General features: G+C 43.1%; 1 protein-coding gene across 1 annotated transcript in view; it reads right to left on the reverse strand.

The window, feature by feature from the left end:
* Nucleotides 1–13,748, reverse strand: part of SYT16 (synaptotagmin 16) — a 104,793-nt gene that overhangs the window by 38,198 nt on the left and 52,847 nt on the right.

The following is a 13,748-nucleotide window of genomic DNA, read 5'->3' on the forward strand; positions in this document are numbered from 1 at the left end:
TATGAAACAAGCAGTTCCAGTTTGGCAGACAGAACAGCTAGACCAAAAGCTCCTTTCAATTATTTACTCCCCGGGCATAACAGTGTGAGGAATAGTAATAAAGAAAAGAGCTAATTTTAACATGCATTAAAGAACACCGTCAAGGTTTATACCCTCTCAGTCTGATTTTCCTATTAAATACAAAAACAAACAGGCTGGTCTTCCGCAGTTTGCACAGAAAAGACTAAATATGTAAGACTTCCCTAGAAGCCAAGAGTGATGAAAAGCTCTTGGTCATTATAAAACAAACATTTTCAAGAACATCTACTGCCTGCTTCAAAAAAAAAAGAATTTAGATATTGAAGCCAAATCCTGAAGACCCTCAGTGAGTCTCAAGTTCTTCATCAGCTCCATATTGTAGCCCCACTCTCCTGCCTTATCCCCCTTCCTAGGACGTTCATAAACAGCAGCTTTAACTCAGCAAGACCCAAGGACGGCGTCAGCAGGACTGCAGCTTTCCTGCCTGTGGTTGGGACACATGTCCCCATCAGTTCTCTGTGACCCAGGTAACTTGCAGCCACATTTAGAGCGATACTGAGTGAGTACAAGTCACATGGCTGAAATTCAGTCCTGAACACAAATCGTCTGAAAAGCTGCTCATGTCACTCAACGATCAGAAGTCATAGTTAGCCCTATTTAAAACTGAAAATATCAAATTCAGTTCTCCTTCTCATAATCTCCTGCCTGCTGTCCTCTTCGGTCTCGTTTGAAAAGCCTGTGGGGGTGGTGGGAGGAGAGGAAAGCGATTTGGGAGCCTCTCATCCATAAAATCATGAGATATGGCTGGCTTTTTAGTACAGCATTTCACAGCACATGGCATAGTAACATCTTGAGATTCCTGGCACAAAGAAACAAGGTTTGAGATTATATATATATCTTTAATAGCAATGACGCAAAGGCAGATGGTTCTCAAAGCAAAGGCTTAAGGCGAAACACTCCCTTTGCAGGGTCCTGCTACCAGAAACAAAAGATGGGGGAGCAAAATACTCCTTGCTACAGCAAAAGGGCCCAATTGCTTTCTAATATACAGCATTTCACCCTGGAGATTTCCACTTATTTCAATGAGATTAGTCTCACAAAGGAGAGCAGAATTGGAAACAGAAGAGGAAAGGTTAGATTTTGGTTTGAGGAGTTTTATTTTAGCTGTGGGAAACAACAGCAACACAGAACATAATGAGCAGATTGGCAACTAAATCGAATCAATACCAGAAAAGACAGGTCTAGATAATACTGTCAGGGTGCGTGCTAGCTGCTTACCTGCAAAACTTGCCTTGCCATTATTACTTTTTAAGGAGCCACCCAAGCTGAGGTTGTGCTTATGACCTCCCATCCTCCTAGAGGGCTCACCTTCTTCCTCAGCGATGGGAGGAAGACGATCAAGCGGCTGGAGATCTTCATTCGTCCAGTAGGATCCATTGGCTATCAAAGACCCGGTGCTTTCAACATACTGCTCTGGTAAGCTGCTGGTATTTTTAACCTGTTTTTGCTGCTGCAGACCCATGCCAGAGCCACGAGGGAGGTCTTGTGAAGCAAGATCAGGACCCCTAATGTGATCATCTTCTCTAGGATATAAGTATTCCTCATCCCAGAGGTCCAGGTGTCGTTCATCATCTGATTCCTCAGAATAATCCTCATAAACTCCTCCATTATTCTCCAAGTCCCGGTTCCTCTCGTCTTCTGACTTACGACCCACTCCACTCAAATTCAGCAGTGAAGCAGATATAGAGTCTCCTGCTTGTTGGATAGCTTCGTATATTTGAGACATCCAAGAAGACAGTGGCTGAAGGAAATTCTGAGCAGCCTCAGAAGCCATGTTTAACACTATGCCAGTATCTGGTGATCAGTTGCTCAGCTTTGGCAGCATGTCACGTATAATTCAGGGAGCTACAGAATAAGCACCATAAGAGATTACTGTAAATTGCTTGTCCATCAACACCTGTCGACACACTATCTACGTGAGACGTCTAGAACTGAGAGAAGAAATGGAAAAAGCACTTCAACCCATTGAGAATACCACTAGAAATCCAGAAATGATGGACAAATTACACATACTCCTGCAGAGATCTGAAAAGCTTTCATTCACTTGCTAAACCTTATATAAAAATATAAACATAGAACATCAGAACAGAAGTACCTTTTCTGAAGCGCACGCATTCTGGTTACAGCAGTCAACAGACCTGGTAAAAGAAGTACAAAATAATCTGCAGTCAAAAATCTCAAACAATCTCTTGGCCCTGACTTCCACCACATCCTTAGCATTAGCATGTCCAGATGGGAAAACTGAAGGGTGAAGAATCTGGGAAGAATTATGTTTTGATTAATTAAAGCGACAGGCCTGAAGCATGTAGAACTAGCCCATGGTAGTCAACTATCTCAAACGCTTTGGTCCAGAAAGGCTCTGAAGAAGTCCTCTCTGCCCACAAGAGTAGCATAACCCAGAGTTGTTTTGCTCTTCACAGAAATGAAAAAAAAAACCATAAATCACAGAAGGTGGAATATTATAGGTATGAAATTATTGGGAACAGAAGAAAGTCAACAAAAGCATTGGTATCATGTCAATATGATATGTCTTCTCAAAACTCATCTAAACCCTAAATAAAAACATAACTTGCAGAAAGTTAAGGTGTCCTTTTGCCTGAGATATATCTTCCCACATTATCACAAGACAGATATTCTTTTAGGAACTCTGAGAAAGGAGAAACCTACAAATAGGATGATGGGTTTAGGAAGAAAGAATTAAATAGTTGTAGATTTTATGCTAAAAGACAAGTAAAAGAAGCAAAAAGAAGCTTCAGAATTAATACCAGTGTCTTGCTGAATTTAGAGGTCTAGGAGCAATCAACCTACAAAAAGGGTAAATATAGTATAAGCAGCAAGAAAATAAGTTCAGCAGCAACGTGTATTACCCTGTGAAATTGTCTCCAGAGAAACGTAGTGGGAATCACAGGGTTTTGGATTTTTAAACGGAGCATGGACTAAGGAGATCCCACCTTGCTTGGTGAGCAGCTTTTTTACAGATGAGATGAGTGACTTCAGAGGTCTTTACCTTTTGAAATACCTGTGCCGAATAATTTTGTTCAGTGATGTTGACTTACACTGCAGACACTTCCAACAAGTTTATTGTCAGCTTCAGTGTGTACTAAGAATTACAACCCTAACAAGGGCAGTAGATGAATTGTAGGTTACTAAAGCCACTTTAAAAGCCGATGGCTTTTACAAACTCACCAGGCTCAGGGCACACACTGTTCCAGTCAACCTGCCAACCACGGGCCTCTGGCTCAGACACTGGGACCCAGGTAACGCTCCCTGCCACGCATTAAATCTTTGGCAAAGAACAGAGAATGTCATGGCATAACCTACCAGGGAGCTCTTCCCTTCATTGACTCTCCTCTTTCCAACCCTGCCCTTGTTGAAGCCTTTTTGCTTTGTGCAACTTATTTTCTCATAGACCTAAACTGATGACGTGCTCCAAACCACACATTTTCAGCATAATGGAGATTTGCTACTGGTAAGTCACTGCACCACAAAAGGCACTGGGAGGAAACGGTACTTGTAACAGTGAGATTCTTCCAGGTGTGGAAGGAGGTAAATTTGAGTGGGTAAATACTGGATACAGGATGCATTTTTAACCTGTCATTTATTTACAGGCAATAGCCAATGAATCTCTGATTTTTTATGAAAGGCAGACTTCATAACGCTCTGCCTCCATCTCAGCAGCAAGATATATGAAGGCAGCAGCCCTTGGAGGGATGCAGGCATCCAGGAGTGACAGCTAACCAATGAAGATAAAACATATGGATGCTAAAACGAAGCGCTGATCTGTTCTAAAAATCAACAGAACATAGACTTGTGATATTTGCACAGGGAATAATTAGCTCTTCCTGTTATTAGATTTCAGAGCTAACACTCAATTGGTCCAACAGAGCCATCCCACTTCTTCTGGATGCTGTGGCTGACTTCACCCCAGCTCAGGCAAACATCATGGTCCTGCACAAGAGACTCCGCGTGAGGGAGGTTGGTATCACAACCATAAAGACTGAGAGAGTTTTTCAAGATGAGATTTTACTTCAGTCACAGAATTAAATCAGTGACCTACAGTCACCTGCAGGGCTTGGATGTGATCACCCAGTCATCCAAAGAGGCAGAGAAGACTTGAACATGCATCTCTCACATACCAAGAAGTTGCCCCGATCATCTTGCTATAAGTAGGCTGAAAGGAAACATGATGCATGCCCACACATACATACACATCCACAATTCTACCCAAGACCTGGAAATTTGTCCGGATTAAGGCTGGAGAACCCCAACAAATGGTTTGATTTCAGTTTATAAACAACAGATAGACACTGAAGTATATTTCACCCAAAAAATCTGAACCGCTCTGCAGTAACACCTGCAACACACCTGTACAACTTGCAGCCCAGTGCCTACACAATCCCTGCAGGCAAAAGCAACACAGTTTCCATGGGGCTTGACTCTGCTTAGCCTTTACTTGGCTTTTCCTCCTATCCTCTCCCTCTTACCGAAGACTCTGCAGTCAGTGATATGCTGAACAACTGGAGTTCAACTGAATAATAAATCACTTATTTTTGGTCTTGCAGCAGATGGATAAAAAGTGTAACAAGCTGCAGACAAATTTAGGCGGGCAGCGTTTTTACAAACTCAACAGAGGATCAAAGGAGGCTGAGCTCTGTTATAGGCTTGCTGTTTCCCAGGAGCTCTCTCTCTTAATTAGCAGGCACTGCTCTAACAGGGTGTTTATGATGTATTTCACAACATGGCCTTTTCAACATAACGGATTTTTACTTTTGAATTCTCTAACAATTTTGACTTGCATTAGGAAAAAAAAAAAACAGAACTGAGAAGAGCATTTAAAATGTGTGGGAAAGAAAAATCCATTTCTTTTTAAAAGCATTCATCAAAAAAGAAAGAGAAAAAAAAACAGTTTAGCAAATTCATTTCAAGTTCCATCTTCTAAAACTCACCACAAGCATTTTCACACTGAATCACCTGCTTAACTCAAAGTTGTTTTTTTCCTCTTGGAAAGTCAGATAGCTAAAAGGATCAATGTTAAGCCTCTCACAGAAACCATCATAACCTTTACTACAATCTATATTCCTTTGTCTTGATAGGATCATTATTCCTGAGTAGCATTCCTATTGAGAGGTGCAATTACTGTATGGCTAAAAAAAGATGACTATTAGCAGAATTTCAAACACTACCACAATGCAGAAGTTTGTTAATATTAGCAAAGCGTCTTGCAATCTTCTTGATACGCAAGCTCCTAAAAAATTGTCATCAGATGTGAATTTCTTACAACAATTTCCCTTATTCAAGCTGTTGTAGAGCGTAGGTACAAACTTCCTTTTCTTCAGTCACTTTTTGTGTGGCCCTTGCAAAAAAGTTTTCTACCAAACTCCTCCTTTGTAGGGAGGCTCGTAGACCACAGGCTGAAAACAGTGTCCCAGCATATAATAACTGAACAATTTTCAAGTGAGTGCTTATTTCTGAAACACTAGATGAGGAAGGAACCCACAGCCTCACCTCTCTGCCTGGAAATGTACTGTCCCGTGCAGAGACACAAGAAGAGGAAATCAGATCGCAGCTGCCAAAGATCAGAAGACATCTTTGGCACATCACTGTTTTGGAAAGATTCACTTCTTTTCCACACCACCTGTACCCAGAGGAATGATTCCTGCTTTCCCCACTTCTCAGAAACTTTAATTAAGACACTGATAACGATTTACCTTTATTTCCTGATCTCATACAGACAACATCAGCCCCTCAGGCTCACCTGGCACGCCACGGATCATATCCATGGACAGGAGCTTTATTTGTGTGGACATCTAGGAAAAGTAGCGTTACAGACCCATCCTGAAGCCCTGCTCCAAGCTTAGGAGGAAAGACCTAAAACAAGGCATGAACTTAATCTGATGCCCAGACCATCAAGGGTCTGCACAAAAGGCAAAGCCATTTTGCTGTTCATGAAAGGAGGGATTAAAGAAGGCTTGGAAAGGTAAGATGATTTACTAACTTTTTTTAAGCTATTGAAAACTATAATGAGCCTGATCCTCCTTTCGGACTGGAGCCCAGTGTGCACGCATGTAGAAGAGCAGAAGGGAGATTAGAAATGTGCTCTGCTGAAGGCAGGCGACAGCAGCAGCACTGGGCCAAGAAATCCTCTATCGTAGTTCTGGGAACAATTTGGACTCTTCGCTCCTCCTGTAGTTGCCAGAATCATGTTTAACAAGATGCTAGCAAAGCCCTTCCACCCTCACAGTGAAGGATATCCAAACATTGCTACAACGAAACCGTATTTCCAGTTAAAACTGTGACAGTGCCAAGATCAGCCTGTGCACTTGAAGCTGTTCAGTTGATTGGAGCCTCTTGCAGAAGCATTATGAGGAAAGTTCTCAGACAGTGCCCAAGGTTCACATCAACTGTGAGCGTCACTGCTGACCAAGTTTCCCTAAGGTAAAACAAAACAGAAATACAGAACATCTTGGTACCTTTTTGGCCTACTTGCTATAAAAATGCTATTTATGTAGTTGAATTTAATGAAAAAAAGGAGAAGACAGAAGCACTTTCCAAGTGATTATGTGCTCTGTAATAATAGTTTTCAGCTGGTGATTCAGAAACTCCAGGGCATTCAAGGAAGATCTAATGGTTTATGCCAATAAATCACACACATCTCATTGGAAACATTCATGGGTCACAAATCAACAAGGCAATAAACCCACTGCTGCAACGCATTGGTCCTGCAAGCCCCAAAAGGGTGAAAAGAAAACAAAGCTGAGATCAGATAGACAGCAATACACTCTCGCCTGCATGGGGTTTAGCCTACGCAGAAAAAGCCTGCAGATTTATTCCTCACTCCCAAATCATCTCATGTCTTTGCAGGCAGCTTGCTACTACTGATGCTGTGCCAAATTAGTTGTAAAAACTGATACCCAAATGACAGAAGTGGTTTTCATCAGGACATTTAGCCCCATGGTGTCTCCTTCTTTCTTCCTGTTCCTTTGTTGCACACTCTCCTTTTGTCAAAAATACTGGCAACAATTACTGATCCTCACAGTTTCAGTGGGATGGGGAGAAAAGGAAAGGGATAGAAGAAAAAAGGAATTATGCAAATGTGACATTAATCGTTCATAACCATGGAGTCTTTTTCAAAAAAAAAACAGGTCTCTCCACCATATAGAGTATATGGTGACAAATTCAAGAAAAAAAAAAAAAAACCACAAACCACGCTCCTGAAAGACCAGCATCCAAATGTTAAGCTCAGAAGCTCCACAAGTCATCAGCAAGTTTGCAGATGACACCAAGTTGTGTGGTGTTGTGGACACACAGGAGGGAAAGGATGCCATCCAGAGGGACCTTGACAGGCTGGAGAGGTGGGCCTCTGAGAACCTCATGAAGTTCAACAAGGCCAAGTGCAAGGTCCTGCACGTGGGTCGGGGCAATCCCAAGCACAAGTCCAGGCTGGGCGGAGAATGGATTGAGAACAGCCCTGAGGAAAAGGACTTGGGAGTGCTGGTGGATGAGAAGCTCAACATGAGCCAGCAATGTGCACTGGCAGCCCAGAAAGCAAATCGTATCCTGGGCTGCATCAAAAGAAGCGTGGCCAGCAGGTCGAGGGAAGTGATTCTGCCCCTCTACTCAGCTCTCGGGAGACCCCACCTGGAATACTGTGTTCAGCTCTGGAGTCCCCAGCACAAGAAGGACATGGAGCTACTGGAACGAGTCCAGAGCAGGGCCACGAAGATGATCAGAGGGCTGGAGCACCTCTGCTACGAAGACAGGCTGAGAGAGTTGGGGCTGTTCAGCCTGGAGAAGGCTCTGGGGTGATCTTATGGCAGCCTTCTAGTACCTAAAGGGGGCCTACAGGAAAGCTGGAGAGGGACTTTTTACATGGGCCTGTAGTGATAGGATAAGGGGCAATGGCTTTAAACTGAAAGAGGGGAGATTTCAATTAGATATAAGGAAGAAATTTTTTACATTGAGGGTAGTGAGGCACTGGAACAGGTTGCCCAGAGAAGCTGTGGATGCCTCATCCCTGGAAGTGTTCAAGGCCAGGTTGGATGAGGCTTTGAGCAACCTGGTGTAGTGGAGGATTTCTCTGCTCATGGCAGGGGGGTTGGAACTAGATGACCTTTAAGGTCCGGTCCCTTCCAACCCTAACCATTCTATGAGTCTATGGTTCCACCAGTAACGAGGCCGAGGAGCTGATGGCAACTTCCTATGCTGACCACTTCACACCTTTGCTTTTGCTTGATTGTAAATCTCCTGAACTCAGAAGTGCATTCGATTCCCATAAGTCCAGTGTGCTCACAAAACAGTGGATCTGTTTTATGCACACATAGAGAGATACTATTGCCACCAAAATATTAATACCAAATTTGAGGGAATTTTCAGGAGGGAGAAAATGGAAGCATCTTCCTCTACCATAATATTTGGCCTGGATATACCGGAGAGCCAAATTCTACCTCGGCACTGGTGCTGAGTCCAGAGTCACTCCACTGAAGCCAGTCACACCCTCCAAACCAAAATAAAGTCCTTTGCGTTTAAAGACCCACTTATCAACACAGGCAGAAAAAACTAACTGTTCTGTGCCCAGTGGTAGTACAAAAGCAACAATTAATAACTTTAATTATTTATACTTCTCAAACTGAGGGTTACAAAAAGGGCATAAAGAAAGTCACAGATTACTGGAGCATTAGAAAAGCGATGTTAGTAGTGGCAACTGTGCTTTTTCAAGGTAAGGGAGTGAGAAACATCTGCAATTACTGGATTAGGAGAATGAAAGAAGAAACCTGCAGTCAGAAACTACAGTACATTCTATAATTGAGCTGCTGTCGTTCATCAGTTTGCATGAAGACAGAAGAGCCAAAAGGAAATCACAAGTTCAAAAAGCTGGAGAAACACTAATTTACACTACCACTCGAACCCACCCACCTGTGCTGTCAAGCTGTTGTGTAGAGGAGACCCAATAGACCGAGTCTCCACCCCGCCTGCAATCACGCTACCCAGCCTGCAGCAACTGAACAAGCCAGGGTCAATCAGAGCAATTACTTGCATGGAAATTAGCAGTGGGAGAGCATGTCTAGCTGTTTAACACAATGAAGGTATTTTAGAAACATTTTGAGGAGTCACCCAGTTACTGTTACTCCTTCTTCCCCACACACACACTCCATCATTACAGAGCCTATGGAAATTGCTCTGTATGGTCCACCATCGAGCACTGCAGACAGTGCTGCTTGGGAACCACAGTCCTGAGTGGCAAATGCATTGGAAGATTATCTGTTCCTGGTTATCCATCTTTGTGTGCGCGCATCGCAAAGTCCATAGCTCCCACCTCCTTTCACTTCTGCTAAGTCAACCACCACTCCAGATGGACACGCTGGGAGGTTGAGGGGTCACTGGGAAAAACAGACCTAGTTTCAAATGATTTAAAGAATTCAGAGCCGGAGTTATGAGCAAGCGATTCTCCCTACCAACTCAGGAACTGCTCCCTCAGCTACTCTTATCCTTCATTTAGTTCAGCCTTGCTACAAACCAGGCTCTCTAATGTCTACGAAGGCATCAGGGGCAACAGTCATACTGTCCCATGTCCAGTCGCTCTTCCTACAAGCCTCTATAGAAGCAACTGAGAGAAAAAGCAATTTAGAAGAGCGGCTTCATTTGTGCACTAAGAAACTTCCCTTTCTAGAGCTCCTCTCCCTCCTGCCCCTGGCTGGTCAAGGAACCTAGCACCCTGGCTGGGCTACATACCTCAACTAGGTGACATGAATAACCCCAGATTCACTTTCAATCTGCACCTTGCCGAGGACAACAGAGCTACTGAGTACTCAGCATCAGGGTTACAAAGACCAACCATAATAGTATTTCTTTGGAGAAGGACATTCACTGGGCTTTCCACAACTTACCATGCCGTTGGAGGAAGCCAGTCTACTGCACACGCCAGACTGGTATTGTCATGCTCACCCACATTACCTGCTCCAAACCACAAAGCTAAGCCTCTGCTGGCATGTGACGGCCCCACATGCTGCACACGCCGGGTCCCCAGTGCCCGGCTGGACCCCGGCCGGTACTGACAAAGCAAGGGGGACATCCGGGCAGCGCTGCTAACATTCCCGCCTTTGTTGAGTGTTATAGGTGTTGATGCTTTCCTTAAAGCCTCAGCTACAGGAGATGAGTGGTTTATATAAGAACTGCATCTCTGTTTATTTATTTTAAGTGTGCTGCTAGCCCCAGAGCCTAGAGCAGTGGCTGCGCAGAAGAGCTTGAGAACATGAACTGAAAGCACTCTCGAGGCTGAGAAGACAGAAGGGAAAAACAGAAAAAAAAGTTTCTTCAAACCTCGTGATGTTTAAGCTGATTTCACATATCAGCAGTACATGGTTAACATCACGACAAGTGTTCAAGGCAAGGCACAACTGGAATATTTTTATATAAAGCACAGTCAGGAGACTACAATCTCTTTCCCAGTCTCAGGTCACATCCTTATAAAAAGATTACGGTATAGAACAAAGAGGGCCCTTTTTCAAGTCCCAGCACTGAAGCACACAGTTAGATACACAAGGCTCTTCACACAAGGGTTTGCCCAGCACTGTCACATGTTTCTGTGAGGTTTCATTTCACCCATGAACTTTTGAAGCAAAGGGCTCAGCAACACTATAAACATCATACATAGGAACACCACCACCACCTCTTGGTCCTGAAATTCACGCTACAGGAAGGGACGCTAAGCCACCACAGCACCAAAAGGTCTCACATGAGACCCCACTGACATCTGTCAGGCCTCTGTTCAAGGAAGGGTCCTCCTTCCTTGCATGGGAGGATGCTCCAAGGAGAAATTTCACCCCCACACACGCTCTCCCACCTGAGAGATCAGCAATGCTGTAACCACTCCAGCTGACTCCATTAAGGCTAAAGGTGTGGTGTTTAATCTTTCCCTCACTAAGGAATTCTGCGTGACCTATATCAAGGCTCTACATCACTCCAGTCAGCTCAGGACTGCTTCATGCCGCCACCACTTCCTTCTGCACATGCTTGGGCATAGCCAAGCAAGCTTGATACATGTGAAGTTAACTCTGTGCTACCCTCCCATCGGTTACATGTTTACCTGCCTCTCTATCAACCCTTGCCACCTTCTCTGAGCTCTCCCTTGCAGTGCCAAGTCCATCCTAAATACAGGCTGGCTGTGTCCAGATGAGCTCCAGCCCCCTCGGTGAACGGACTCCTGCAGTGGAGTGAGAGGCAATCAGGGCAGCATATCCTTGCTCAAGAGATGGGCTTATCACTAAGGTCAATGAAGCAGTCAAGAATAGCATCCACAAAAGCCTCAAGTATCAAAAACATTATCCATTGTGTCCCAGTAATTAAGAGGCTTTGTCCTGGAGTCTCCTGAAAGGTTTTCAATTAAATCTTCATTTTCACGACGATCTTTCCCTTATCTTGTTCCTTTCATAAGGATATAAACTGTGCAATTAAAATTAAATTAGGAACAAACCAGCCAGATGTATCCTAGAGCCATGACGATGGAAACAGCTATTTCATTCTGTCACTTGCCTCATTCTGAGGTCAGGCTCTATAAAGAAAAGTAAAAACAACCAAAAAAAAAAAAAAAAAAAAAGACTTTGACACTTTACATTTTCTGAATGTCAGCCTGTGCATCTGCAAAGTGCGAAGTAGACAGGTTTGCTTATGTTTCTGTACCAACTCTCTTTTTTTATCGGTAGATAACCCAAAACTCAACTAGATCCAAGGACAAGAGGAACATCTCATGCACTGAATCCATGCCGTTGAAAACTGGATTTTATCCTATTGCAGATGTTATAGTCATGCCAGAGGGATCAAAATGTGAAATGCCTTCTTTCCTATTTAGACAGTTACCAAGATGATAGTCATAGCAGACAGATATGTTCTAACCACTCTTAATTCCAGACGTGGACAAGCAAAAAGATTTCCACAATTTGAGAGCTTAGAACTGGAAAGAACAATCATTAGTGGGTTACATGTTAAAGAACAGCAGAGCCTTTAGAATGAAGATGCCCTTGCAACAAACAGCTCACCAGAAGAAGGTGGGAAGAGGGAAGTGGATGCTAACCAATAAGTTAGACACTACAAACACTCCCATCCTGCTCCTTTCTACCCAGCAAAGTCAGATTTTGAATTTGAAACAGACTCTTGCTCTACAGCATTGCTCTTAGATGTTAGCAACTGCCATGCTAGAAACAGCCTTTCCTGGCTTCCCAGCTCAAGCTCAGACTCCAGGTTTACACGTTTGCCATATGACACGCTATGTTAGTCCAGGGTTTAATGTATTCTCTCATGCTGCTGTCCTTTAAAAGCATCAGCATTTCCTACACGTATATTCCATATTGGCCTTACAAGTATCAAAATGCTATGGTGAAATTTAAACTAAATATAGAGGGGATATTTTTAAATAGCTCTTAGCTCCAACTCGTCGAGCTGATTTTGTTTGAACGGAAAAAGCCGGCTCCAACTTTAAGCTTCCATTGTAATTAATGATTACAACACATTCCTCTGCCGTATCAGATTTAGCACCTCATTAATGTGTGTGGTATTTTGCTTGTACGGCACAGCTGTAGTTAAAGTTGAATTAGTGTTTCCATTATAAACCCATGTTTTCAAAGGTTTATTACTCAGACACATAAGATTTAGTCTGAAATGAAAATTGCCATCGAGTGTGTCAGATTGGAAGCAATTTTTCGTCCTTCAAAATTTGGAAGAAACAAAACACAAAAAAGCAAGCCACCCTGTTTATTAATAATTCACATTTTAAAAAGCATTGCAAATACATGTTTACATGATAGCCTGTGACAGCTCCATAGAATGTCAACGCCCACACACTCCTGGGAGATGTGTCATCTTAAAAACCGAAATAAAAGCCACATTTTTACACCACTTGATGGGAGGCGAAGAGAAGGGAAGAAAGACTTAAAAATAATATCAACAAAGGAAACTTATTAAAAAACCACCATAGTCTTTGTTTAGAAACATTAAAGTTAGGACTTTCAATGGAGCTGGGGGTGAGTGGGAATAATTTCAAGTACCGTTTGTACTTTTAACTTTTTGGTACCTGTCTCTGGCTCACTATTGTGTTTAGTAAGAAGCAGTCAATCCCACCGACTTCCTATCACATGTTGCATCCAAGCCTTCAACTGTCCACAAATCCTGGATTCTCAAGGTATGACCAGATCATGCCCTTCGCAACAGCCATGCTGAACTCAGTGTACATGGCAAAACGTACAACAAAAAACCTCCAGGGACTCCACGTTTTGCAATTGTGCCCTTTTACAATTAGCTTTAAGACTGAACCACTGAGAAGACCACCTTTTAACTGGGAGCCTCTTCTTGGCCAATTATTTCAACAAAATGTATTTGCACTTATGACATGCAAATTTACAAACAAATGTATGATGAAATTACCAAATTCTCGCTGTTATCAGAATGGGTGCATTTTTGGTGGCTGAGAAACATCAAAATGTTATTTTTGTAACACAGTAAAATTCCCAACTATTTTGACTCCAGGACTCACGAGTTTACCCAACACATACGTTTCCAGAACAAGAACAAATGCACGAAAGAGCGTGTCATAGCTACTACAAGAAAACCAGGACAGGCGTATCCTTCATGAGCAGAAAGGCAGTGTTGTTACTCAGAACTGCTCCCATTTCGCTCTTCGC

Source organism: Tauraco erythrolophus, chromosome 6 (assembly GCF_009769465.1).
Source record: "Tauraco erythrolophus isolate bTauEry1 chromosome 6, bTauEry1.pri, whole genome shotgun sequence".
NCBI classification, from domain to species: Eukaryota; Metazoa; Chordata; class Aves; order Musophagiformes; family Musophagidae; genus Tauraco; species Tauraco erythrolophus.